This window comes from Episyrphus balteatus, chromosome 1 (assembly GCF_945859705.1).
Source record: "Episyrphus balteatus chromosome 1, idEpiBalt1.1, whole genome shotgun sequence".
Classification (NCBI taxonomy): domain Eukaryota; kingdom Metazoa; phylum Arthropoda; class Insecta; order Diptera; family Syrphidae; genus Episyrphus; species Episyrphus balteatus.
Genome location: NC_079134.1, coordinates 47542654 through 47555847, shown reverse-complemented (window position 1 = coordinate 47555847; position 13194 = coordinate 47542654).

Here is a 13194-nt window from a genome sequence, read left to right as displayed (position 1 = left end):
ATTTTGGGAGTAGAGGTATAACCAAAATATAAGTACGCAGTTTTGCACCCATACGCGTGTTAATGTCGATTTCGAAGGTCTGACAAGTCTAATTTTGTGCTTTATACGGTTTTTGGGGGGTTACATAACGTAAGTTTTCCAGTTAATGTGAATGGGCTAAATTTATACTATTTGAAATTATAAATATACAAGCTGATGCTCTATTATTTTTCCTAAATCTGGACACCTCAATCTCGGCTATGGGGTTAATAGAACTCACGATATAAGCTTTTTTAACTAACCATATCAGGCTTTTCAATTCAAATAAACAAACAAAAATCTAAACAAAAAAAGCTTCTAAAACATAATCGTATAAACGGCTTATATATAGTTCTATTGGTCACATCCTCAAGATTGGGGTGTTCAGATTTAGGAAAAATAATAGAGCATCAGATTGTATATTTATAATTTCAAATAGTACAAATTTTGCCCATTCACATTAACTGGAAAACTTACGTTATTTAACCCCCCAAAAACCGTATAAAGCACAAAATTAGAGTTGTCAGACCTTTGAAATCGACATTAAAACGCGTATGGCTGCAAAACTGCGTACTTATATTTTGGTTATACCTCTACTCCCAAAATTGTCTCGGCCTACTAGCAAAAAAACAGTTTTTTTCTTACTTTTGACTAGTACATGGAGAGTTTCGGAGTTAGATTACTTCTACAATACGATGGTGACAATAACGATTGTGGGCTCATTTTATAGGTAATTATAAGTACTACAATTCATTCTTGAAGAATTATCCAAACAAATCAAAAGTTCGTCAGATATATGAAAAAATGTCATTTTGTCCCAACCTTGCGATACAAACCCGCACTTTGACCAACTATAAAATTTTATTTAATCAACTCACGGAATTGTTTTGTATATCATTTCTTAGATAATTTTATTGTTAATAAGTCTTACCTTTGTCATTTTTTGTTAAAATGAATAACAATGGAGCTATTCAATAAAAACGATACCAATCTCTTTTCCAAGATGGCGGCTGTTCCCAACCTCCAATTATGCCAACAAATTGACTTTTATGATAAGGACAACCACCCGAACACATTCAATGAAAAAAATTTTGTCCCGCAAAAAATGCGATTTAAATTACTAATTTCCCTGGGCTAATATAGAGCTATCGATCTGTGAAACATTTATTTCCTTTAGTTTCTGAGAAAAAGCACAGATTTCAAATGGACTTCACCCATATTATTCTGAATGCCTCATATTTTGTTTCCACTTTTCCACAATGTATATTTGTTTTGTTATTTATTACTAAAATAAAAATTAAAGAATCTAACTTGAAGTCTGATAAATTTAATACAGAGTATTAATTCTTTTTTTATTTTTTTTTTTTACTTTTTATTTATGTAATCATATATCTAAGTTAATTTGAAGTTGGAAAAAAAATGATGAACAAAATAAAAAAAAAATGGTACAAAATACATTATTATGAGTTTTTATGAACAATTTTTGAAATTGGCGATTTTTGGCTCCAAGACTTTTAAAATTCGGCTCCATGCCTCTAAAATTCTCTGGCAACACTGATGATATTTGTGGTGGATGATTTTTTATTTGTTCCTTTTGTGTTTCCTTTCTTTTATTATATTTGTTATTTTTTAATAAAAACAAACTTTATTTTACTTTTAATTGAACATTATAATTTTTTTATTGCGATTTTAGTTTGTATGTACTACTGTATGTACTTTTACTTTTTATAAAAAAAAAAAGATTGTAAGAGGCGAACTTGTGCCGATGAGTGAATGTGTTTGAATGTAAGTAATGATTGAAAGGTTGAAATGGAAGAATAAAAAAAGAAGGAAGGGCAGCCAACCGCCCGCCACAAAAACAGGACGAAAAAATATTTGCTGATGCCAAATATTGTTTCGTTGATGATTTTGTTTATAGGTGCGTGAACATAGGTAATAGAAAACAGACAACAGATAACATTTTAAAGTTAAAACGGAGAAAACCAATATTTTCCACATTTTTCTTATGTATGGTAAAATAAAGATAATTGCATTTAAAAACTTTCACTTGTAAATTTTGCCTGAATAGTACTTAACAAAAGAAAAATATGTAATATTAGACACAAAAACATTTGCGTGAAAAGCGTTCTCTGTATTTTTTTAAACATTTTGTTTTTAGCCTGCTGCGCTTCTTCGCTTTGTTGCCCTATTAGAAGTTAATTCTATTTATGACAATGCCACCATGGATTAAAACTTGTGCACGGTAGGGCACATAAGGTCTTTAAATTTTACAAAAAATGTTGGTTCTTTATCGTAAAAGATATTTTTTTATTTTAATTCACTCATTTTTTCTTTTCATTGATATAAGAGCTAGGTTGCTCAATCTTTCCTTGCCTTGATATGTTTCTATCCTCAGGGCTGAGAAGGAGAACGTGCGTTCCACTGGATACAGGGATAATTCATATTAATTTTTATAGTGCATACACCTGTTCCAAACTTCATGTGATGTTTATTGATTCCAACCATGAGAGGATATTATATGTAGTTAATGTTTTGAAGGGTACGAAATTTTTAAATCGACAGAATTCGCATACAAAATCGTGAGCTCGTTTTTAATTTGGATTATTTCAAAAATTTCTGGTACTACTTACCTACTCTGTAAAAAATAAATTAGGAGTTTTTTTTGTTACGGTTTTCAACTATCTTTAACCCGTTTAAGAGATTGGAGAGTTTTAGCTTTTCGATAGCGGAAAATCTTTCTGAAACTTGCATGACCAGATTATCTATAGATAATTCCATAAAAGTTTTTACTGGTCATATTTTAAAATCATATATATATAAAAATATTCTCACTTTCTTATACTATTTAGTCTTATTGGAGATTTGAAAAAATTCTTTTAAAATCCGTTTAAATCTTTTCAATATCTCTTTTCTTTTCTGGTAAATTTTCTCTATACAAAATCTTACATTCATTTGTCTCTTACTTTCATTTGCGTTAAATAGCAGATCTCGGAAAGTTTCTTTGCCATTCCTTTTCAAATTTTGATATAAACGTATAGGCAAAAAGATACAAGCTAACAAATCGAACAATTTTTAATTTATTTTTTAACAAAACTAGAAAATAACAATTATTGAAAATAATCAAAAGAGATAACAAAAACATATATTAATACAATTTTAAGTTGTCGCGATTTTTAAATATGGCATTATATTTCTGGGTCTATTAGTGTAGGGACTTGGTTTCTCATCTTGTTCCGAATGGCAGATATCAAAGGATCAGATGTTAAAAACAAAACATTCATTAAATCGGTGTTAGAGTTGATTCTAGACGATTTTCTTGTGTGATGCTCAAGTAAATTTCTCGAATCTTTGTGTCTGCCTTCCAAAACTTCAGACAACTGACCAATAGGCAAAGTAAATGATTCGACAACATCGGCTCCATGTATTAGGACCTTATGTTTAGACATGGGCATGTAATACAATGAATATGAATTTAGGTATAGTCTCCTCTCAGCAAGTAAATCTTTGAATTTTTCCAAATTTATTTAAACACCACTGGATAGTACTCTGTTTCTGTTGATGAAAAAAAAAAAGTTTGATCAATTCTTCGTTAACCCCCGTTATTTCAGCACTAACACTCGACTGCCGAAAGAATGTCCTGGCGGTATTGCCATTATTGCTCGAGCCATAGCCGGGCTTAGGCTTATCAAATAGTAGGCCCATTTTTTCTTTGAACTCGTGTTGTATTCTTTTTTTATTTTCTCCAAATATTTATTTGTTGGGACTACCACGTACTTGCCAACAATTTAAGGGCAATCTATAACCAATATGCAGTAACATTCAAAACTTCGAATCCAATTGCGTAAGGTTGACAATCCCAACTTATATGTAGACTCGTTTGGCAGGCGATAACGATACTAACTTCATTCATCATTTTTGATAACAGGTCTGTGTTGAATTAGTTTTCCATCGAATATTGAAAATCGTTTCAAAACATACCGTTATAAAACCGCCAGCAACTTTTAACGGCAAAGATAGGTACTTTCTCCAAGCCAGGGGCGGATCCAGGATTTTTTTCTGGGGGGGGCACAAGGGACGGATTGGCAAAAAAAAACAGCAATAACAGTTAGAAATAAAGTGAAGTACCATACGACTGACTAACAAGCAGAAAATTTTAACGACCCACAGTGGTCTAAAACCTGGCCAAAAATATTTAGGCACATTTCCCACATCAAATAGGTACCAAATGACCAAAAAGTTATTCGGAAGGAAATTTTCATTTTCTTGTTACAGTAAAAGCCACTTAAGTGCTAACCCTCTTACTCCTGGATTAGCCGGAAGAAAAAAAATATAAAAAATCAGAAAATGCACGTACAATTCTGTGCTATATTAAAGTTAGTAATCTATTCTTTGTTTAATTTTTTGACTTAAGTTGTTTCACCAAATAGATTTTGAGAAATTAAGTTTTAAAGATGAAATTTTGAAAAAAAAATGTTTACGTTTTTTAATTGATTTTGTATAAAATTTTGCAATATTATGGACATAATTATACCATTAGGTAATGACCTAGTAGTTTTTAGTCAAATACTAAAGACTTCATTCTAATAAATATTAAAGTTCCTAAGAATAACAAAAAAACTGAATCCTACTTTTTTGCCGGGAAACCCAGTTTTTTTTTTTTATTTGCATTAACCTTTTGTAACCCAAGGTCGTAAATTTAAAAATTAATAAGTCAATCGATTGGCCTCTATCTTTAATAAAACACGTATTTTTTAAAAATTCAATAAAGTCATTATTTACTTAGTTATTTCGATATTTTGGGAGTAAAAAAAAGTTTAAATAATTTATTTTTATATAAAAATTCAAAAATTCAAGCAAAAAACTATCTAATATTAATTTTTAGGCACTTTCCTAAAATCCAAAAATAAAACCCCGTGGGGTTTACTAACAAAAACTATTTTTTTTCTGAATTTCGTAGTTTTTATACAAATTTGCTTATTTTCAAAAAAAGCCCAACTTTCAACATTAACTGTCAATTAAAAACTATTGGTGCTATTTATTAGAAATTTGAAGTACTATTTCGATAAAGCAATACTTAAAGATTATAATATTAGAAGCTTCAAAAGAAAAAAAAATAGTTTGTAGAGCTTTTTTGCAATCTTTTTCGGTTTGTTACAGAAATGTCACATGGGGCTACAAGGGGTTAAATTGTTTTATACCTCAAGAATATTGTGTTCAAATCGTAGGTCTCTTGGAGCCAAATTGACCAAGTTATAAGTATTTTAATACTACCCTTAGGAACGTTTTAGTCTTTTAGTCCAAAGTTCAAAACTTTAAATCGTTATCCCCACAACTAATGTTTTCAACGCCGGTGCTCCTCATAACTTCAAAACTACTGCACCGATTCTTTTGAAATTTGGAACACTATTTTTTTTACATATTTTTAGAGGTATCCCTGGAGAAATTTTCTCAATAAAATAATATTTATAAAAATCTATAAGGAAGGGTCGCTTTTGAGGAGTTTTTTTTCAAGGGGTCTTTATTTTCGGGGTGCAAACTTGGGCAAACTTCTGAAATGCAAGTTTGTTCTACATATATTGCAGTTCTATAATGTATAGTTTATGCAATTTTGTGACGTGTTCCGCTATTTTAAAAACACTAATGTTGAAAAAAAACAACGAAAAAAGTGCAAATTTTTTAACCCCTCTGTATGAAAAAATAGAGTTGCATATAGGTACAATTATTTTTTTTATATCATTCAATGTCATTCGATGTCCATATCAAAATTTTTCACCAAAATCACTTTGAAAATTCACTTTTTTTTAAATCGAAAAATCGTTTATTTATTTGTGAGGTGGAGCTTTTCATGGGAAAGGGATGAAACAATCAACAAAATTCGCATTTTCAGCCAGAAATAGACAAGAATTTTACTCAAGTTCTTTCTGTTATTATTCATATATTTTTAAAACTCTTATAGTTTGATTTCCTTTAAGTATGAACTTTAAGTTCTGGGGGGGGCACGTGCCCCCGTGCCCCCCCCCCTAAATCCGCCTATGCTCCAAGCTGTTGCGATATCTTGAAAGTTATTTGTGTCCAGTGTAATTGTGATGCCATCAAAAGTCAAATTTTATTTCTCTATTTATTTCTTCTCAGGAGACAAGAAATAAGTATATAAATAAAAAAAATCTAGACATAGAATCCACAAGAAATATTGGCTAAATGACATATTTCTTGCAATTATTCATATCTGGTGAAGGCGTAGGGTAAGGTTTCTTTGGATGCTGGAAGAATTTGTGATGAGAAACATTCACCTAACTCGGCCATTAAATTGATTTTACTCCCTTTCACTACTACTCGTTATTAGCAATATTAATTAGGATAGGAGTAGGAATATAAACAAGCACATTATAGGTAGAAGTAAGAGGTAGACAACAAATATTTGTTTGCAGCATTTTTTTCTGCGAGACTTCAAGTCGAATTCTGACTAAGGCAATATTCTAGTATAAAATTAGCTTCTTTCCATAATACACAAGTGTCATCTTGGTCCATTGTTATTCCAACACATTGTTCTGGTGCATTTTGAATTAATTGAAGCGAAAGCTTCCTTCCCCCAATTTCTAACCAAAACTTAAACCCAAATAAGCTGCTATACTCCACACACATATTTCACATTACATTTTTTCTTAAGCAGTTCTAGGACAATAAATACAGTTTTTTTTTTTTTTGTATTGTGTATATGTTCTGATTCTCTTAAGTGCTTTCAAGGATTATTAACCGCGATGAAATTTTCGGTTAAAATTTATACCAACAGGAAAGCCATAGCTATAGAGAGATAAGAACAAGAACCCATTGTGTTAAGTGGGCGTATGCGTTCTATTAACTACATGACAATATTATATTCACGAGTAATGCTCACGCATGACAGTAAAATAGGGTTGCACACTTCATTTGTTGGCTTGAGAGTAACAAAACAGTAAGAAAAGGTCCCATTTTTTGTTGTTGCTATTATTCGAAGGTATGCACACACAGAGCAGCCCTAGGCTAATCGTACGTACTCATAAATATATGCAAGTTGCACCCGTAAATCCGTCCATTCCATCTTTATAAATGTGCTATGCATCTATATTTAACGAGCTTTATTGCAATACCAGTTTTCAGTATCCTATACGGTGACCATATTTTTTTTAATGAATTAAAGGGCAGTAAATTAGAATTCTTCAATTTTTAAGTTATAAAATGTCTGAAATTTCGCTAAGTTCTAATTCATTCCTCAGTTGGGCAACATTTTTTACATTTAAGGGGTGACTCTTGAGTATATTAAAAGGAAACACCAGTTGGATAATTCTGAGGTATAACTCGTCGCCGGAAAGCAAAATTGTTCTAAGTCACAAAAAGCAAATTTTAAAGGGGACGAATTTTAAGTTTCAAATTGATTGAAAGTGATATTTTTTTGCTCGTCGGTAATTCAAGTTATGTTTTCTTTCTTTTTGAAGAAACAATACAAACTTACCTAATTAGTAAATACATACTATTTTTAAATATTTTTAAAAACTAAAATTCCTATACAAGTACGCACTTTCCTTAAATAAAAAGTGGACTTAGAACAAAATATGATGGAACAATCAAGAATACTCGGGTCTCATTTTCAGAAGGCTATCCCCTGTTTTTTTGTTCTATGTCTCATTAAATTATATTATCTAATGAAGAAATTTTTTAGACAAAAACGTTTTTCTCGGAAAGAGCACCCTCAAATAAGTAATTGATTTAGAACAATTTTGCTTTACGCCGACGACATCTGCAGCAAACAAGTAGCAGAAAACTCAACAACTAGTCACAAGGCAATGTTACAGTGGACAAATAATCATATTAGTCACACTTTCTGAATCACTTCAGATTCATCCAGGATCACTTAGATTATACGATTACACCACAATTGGTGCTCGAAAATAATTTCTTCTATTCCTAGTCGAAAACGAGTTCCTACATATGCCGTGGAAGGATCCGTCGTAATCTTGCCTTATTCCGGGAATTGGTTCTGCCTTTCGTTTTTGAAATGGACTTTAATAACACTTAATTTTCGGGAGGTCATAAAAATGGGTTTCAAAGCTGAAATTAGAGAAACGAGAACTTATATCTTTTCTTTAATAAAACTGACTTTCCTTCAACCGAATGCAACATCGATATTGCAATTAGTGTGATAAGAAGCCTCAAAACGAATTTCCACAAAAACTTTTTGTTCGGGACCGAGAATTTAATGTTGAAAAACTTTGGAAACGAAGAACAGTTTAAACAAGTGCACGATTTCTGATTGAATTGTACTGATAAACATTTAAAAGATTGCCTTTTCAGAAACAACATCAGAAACTTCAAGGTTTGTTTTGATAATAGTCTTTGTTTTTACTGAGCCACTTGCTTTGAGAACCTGCTTTGTGTAATAAAAGAATTTTTATTTCTTCAGGCATGGAGCTTTGTTATTTTTCGTTACTTAATATGCAAGGTATTTGTTAAACAAAATATTACTTTAAACGACTTTTTTTTTATTTTTTAAGGATTAACTTCTTATCTATCTATTCCAGCACTTTGAAATGAATGCATAAGTTGTGTTATGTGCACTTATGTAGATACCCTCATTGACTACAAAGGGAACCTTCATTGTGCATTCACCATCTTTCTAAGTACTTCGGAGTCGGCGTCTTTAAAAGAAAAGGTAAGTCAATTGTCCGCTCAACGACATTTGTTTGTTGTTGAATCTACTCCTAGAACTTTTATAAGCTTATTTTTTGTATATCCTCATTAGCAAGGTGCTAATCAAGCAGTCTCTTTATAACATTTGGTAATTTTTTTTTTTAAACAATACGAGTATTTTTGTATAAAAGGATCCAGTGTTTTAGTCTTTGAGTATATGAATTTTTGAAGGGTTAAGAGTTCTAGGTTTATAGAGTGCACATATTCATAACATACATATATAAAAACGTAGGGCTATATTGTACACATACTAATATTTAAGCTTTTCAATTACTCCCTATTTTACTTTTAAGACACAACATTATTTTTCTTTCTAAAAAGAAAAATCTCATCGAATATTTGAGAGGTTAGAGAAGGAGCTAAGAAAAAATACCAGTTATTATACCTACCTACAAAAAACCTGTTACGAAATACTATGAAACTATGGTAGTCTCAAATTACTGGGAGATGATTTAAAAGGGGAATTTTATATACTAAGGACTTGACGGCATTTAGTCATAAAAAGGATGATTTTTTTATATGAAAATACTGAAAAGGAAGACGAAATCAAGTACTGCAAAAACAAAAAAATGCAGTAGGTATTGTTAAAAGAAAACTTCCTAGGTATCAAGGTAGGTATATGACTGGACGTTGGCCGATGAACTCTTCCAAAGACTTTCTTTAAATAAAAATCAAGAAAAGACATCCAAAAGTCTGCTAACCACTTACTCTCTCTTCTCAATTTTTGTATAAATATGTTTTTAATTAAAACAAAATCTGTTTTGTTATTTTAATTAAATGGACAAGGACATTGATTTACATTGAAGATATAGCCAGTACGGGATGTACAAAAAATTAAGCTGAAATGGAAAAAATTAGATCGTGCAATTTTTTTTCATAGGACGGTAGAGGGGATCACTGAGAGTTTAAAACCAGTTTTTCGGGAAAATCGACCTTGAGCTTAAGCCGCCATCTTGGATTAAAGGTAAAACACGTTTTAATGCATAACTCGGCCATTTTTGATTTTTGACAAAAATTATATATGTGAAACTTGTAGAAAATTTCATTTTCCATAACATTTATCTTAATTAATTTTTCTATATGACCAATATTTTTCGAGTTAATTTGAAAAAACTATACCCCTACTGAGCTTAAACTTTATACCCGCTTTGATTATAGATTTTAAAATCAACGCAATATGGAAGTGTTTTTATATGTTTTTTGGGGATGAGAAGTCTAGCTACAATGTTAGTTTTTGCAAATTCCAAAAATTTTATAAACAAAAGGAACTATCTCAAAAACGTTAAGTGTCATTTTAAACAAAATTAATAAATATTATAATTGATGTCTAGCAATACAGTTAAATCTTTGAATTTTTCACATCGGTTCATTAATGCCTGAGATATGACCAATTGTTTATAATAAAAGCTTAAAAGTGAGAGTGAGTTATAAACAATTGGTCATATCTCAGGCATTAATGAACCGATTTGAAAAATTCAAAGACTTAATTGTCTTGCTAGACATCAATTATAATATTTACTAATTTTGTTTAAAATGACACTTACCCCAAAAACATATAAAAACACTCCCAAATTGCGTTGATCTTAAAATCTATAATCAAAGCGGGTATAAAGTTTAAGCTCAGTAGGGGTATAGTTTTTTCAAATTAACTCGAAAAATATGGGTCAAATAGAAAAATTTATTAGAATAATGTTATGGAAAATAAAATTTTATACAAGTTTTACATATATAATTTTTGTCAAAAATCAAAAATGGCCGAGTTATTCACTAAAACGTGTTTTACCTTTAATCCAAGATGGCGGCTTAAGCTCAAGGTCGATTTTCCCGAAAAACTGGTTTTAAGCTCTCAGTGATCCCCTCTACCGTCCTATGAAAAAAAATTGCACGATCTAATTTTTTCCATTTGAAATGTTTAATTCTACTGGGCTAATATAAGATTATGAAAAATTAAGTATAAAATGAAGTTCTTCAAATATTTTCAACAATCATATAATACATACATACTTGTGATAACAGTGTCTACATCGATCACTGGCTGGGCCTGTGAGACACTCTTCACCCATATTTGCGCGAAGCCAGGTCTTAAGACGTCTCAGTGTCGAGAGTTGTATTATATCTCTGCCTTTGCCACACTCACAGAAAGTAAAGCAAGTATTTGCAAAAATCTATGTATGCTTGAACACAGACACGTATCACAAACATCTAATATTTTTGGAAGACTATCCGGAAAAATTTGACCACTTTCAGCTTCTCTTTCCCTTTATTTGTCCACAATTGCAATTGTTGGACAATCGTGGAAATGGGAGGAGGAGGATTATTTAAAAGCTGTTTGTACAAAGTTGTTGCTCTACGCACGGATTCCAAGTCATTTTCTATGACCGTTATTTTTGGCAGAAAACACCCAGTGAAGAAAGAATGTAAATTTTTCTTTATAAATAGAGCTGTATACTTGAGCTGGCTGATTATTGTCTCTATGGATTTGTTTGGAAGCAAATTTTTTTTTTATCTCAATGTCGAGTTGGTCGCCTATCTCTTTCTCTTCTTTCTTTTGTCATCTAATATGCTCATCACATCACTTACCAGCATTCGTTGCCTTACAAAGGTCTAATGAGGCTTTTTGTAGAAAAGCTGAGAGATACAGTAACACCTGAAATAAATATTAACGATCAGTAAAATAATTTTTGAGTATTATTTTTCTCTATACCTAAGACGTCGAAAAACAAATGCCATTATGAATTCTGAACTTTGCAGGGCTTGTTGAAGACACTGTGCCTCATACGCAGTTTTGCTGTTTTCCCAACAGGATATTTTCTCCAGAGCATTGCAAATATAAACGAGGTTCAGACCTTGAAATTGAAGGTGCCCATCATGTCTCTCGACCCATCGTATTTCACTTGTAGGATATACGAACATAATCAATGAAAATTATCCTACGCGCATCCCAAAAAACTAACGCCATGACTTTGCCTGCAGATGGAACTGTCTTTGCCTTCGTTTGAGCCGATTCTCCCCTTTCAGTCCATTGTTTTGACTGGACCAATGTTTCATCCATGGTTATGAATCGAAGCAAAAACTCTGCTTTATTTCTGTGAAACTTCACCAAACACTCGATGGAAACATACTCACGACGCTATTTTTGTTCCATTGTTAGTAATCGCCATTTTTTCTCCATTTCTGGTGTGGTCAACTCATTTGGTCGACCAATGTGATGTTAGTCTTGGCAGCTCGTACGACCTCGTTTAAACTCTGCCACCCAATATTTGACTGTTGTAAACGAAGGAGCAGACTCCACTAGTAGCGGCATCTATACGTCAGGTCGCCCAGGTCAGATACTTCTGGGTTTACCCTCATAGCATTTGTAGCCTGGTGCGTTTTCTCACAAAAATGACAAAAGAAAAGAAGTATAACTTCAAAATCAAACTTAGAGAGGTTGATTGCATCATCACTTATTCAAAATGATGATATGATGCCTACAATGGTTAGGTTAAGACTAATCCTTTTAATATTCTTGTCGAAACGGAAATTTTCACTATTATAAGCTTGTTGTTCAAAGCTTATGTTATTCTATAAATACAAGTACAAAAACATCACTCAAAAAAAAGTTGGGATAGGTTCTCCAAGTATTGGACGAAAAGACAAAAGACAGTAAAAAATTCTCCATTAATTATAGTTCGGTCAATGATCTAGGAACAAGGAGTGTTATGGACTAGCCTGGGAGTTCACCGGATAAGAATGGCGCTTAGTAGAATAAAGACGCTTGTGTGCTGATGAAAAAAAAAAACAGGAAACCGTCGTGGTATTTTATGAGAGCTTATCCATTTAAAAGGATCATGGGGCTATAGTAAGTTTGGGATCTGATGAATGTCCCATACTCTTATGTTAAAGAAGTTATAAAAAACAAGTTTAAAATTTGAGAAAAATATGAAATTCATGACTGATGGTCACCTTAGGCATATACTGGATCATACCTTGTTGACATTCGCAGTGAAAATGTGTACCTACTTATATTGCCTTAAGTACTTCTAGTCCTAGTCCTAGTGCTAGTCGTACGCGTGCAGAAGATGGTTCTTCGGCAGCGAAACGAACGTTGCGCGCTGTGCAAATTCGTTGAAAGTCTTCAAGTGACTTCCTACTCAAACTCAATTCAAAAAACAGCGCACGAAAATAAATGAATACGACGAATACGAAAAAATGGGGGAAATCATTTGCTGCTGAATCGCTTGTTCGCAATCGCACATATAATATTTTTATGCTGCTATCAAATTAAAAAATGACTGCAGGAGACACCAAATGTTAAAATGTTCCTCTAGAGTGCCAATTGTCTTGGAATATTTACTTACATTCACATTTAATGTAAGGGAAATGTTAGGCTATGGGTAATAGAGAGGGTATGTGAGTTTCTGGGGGACTCTTCTCGCGAAACAACACACTGAATACTGCCTGATTCCAAGC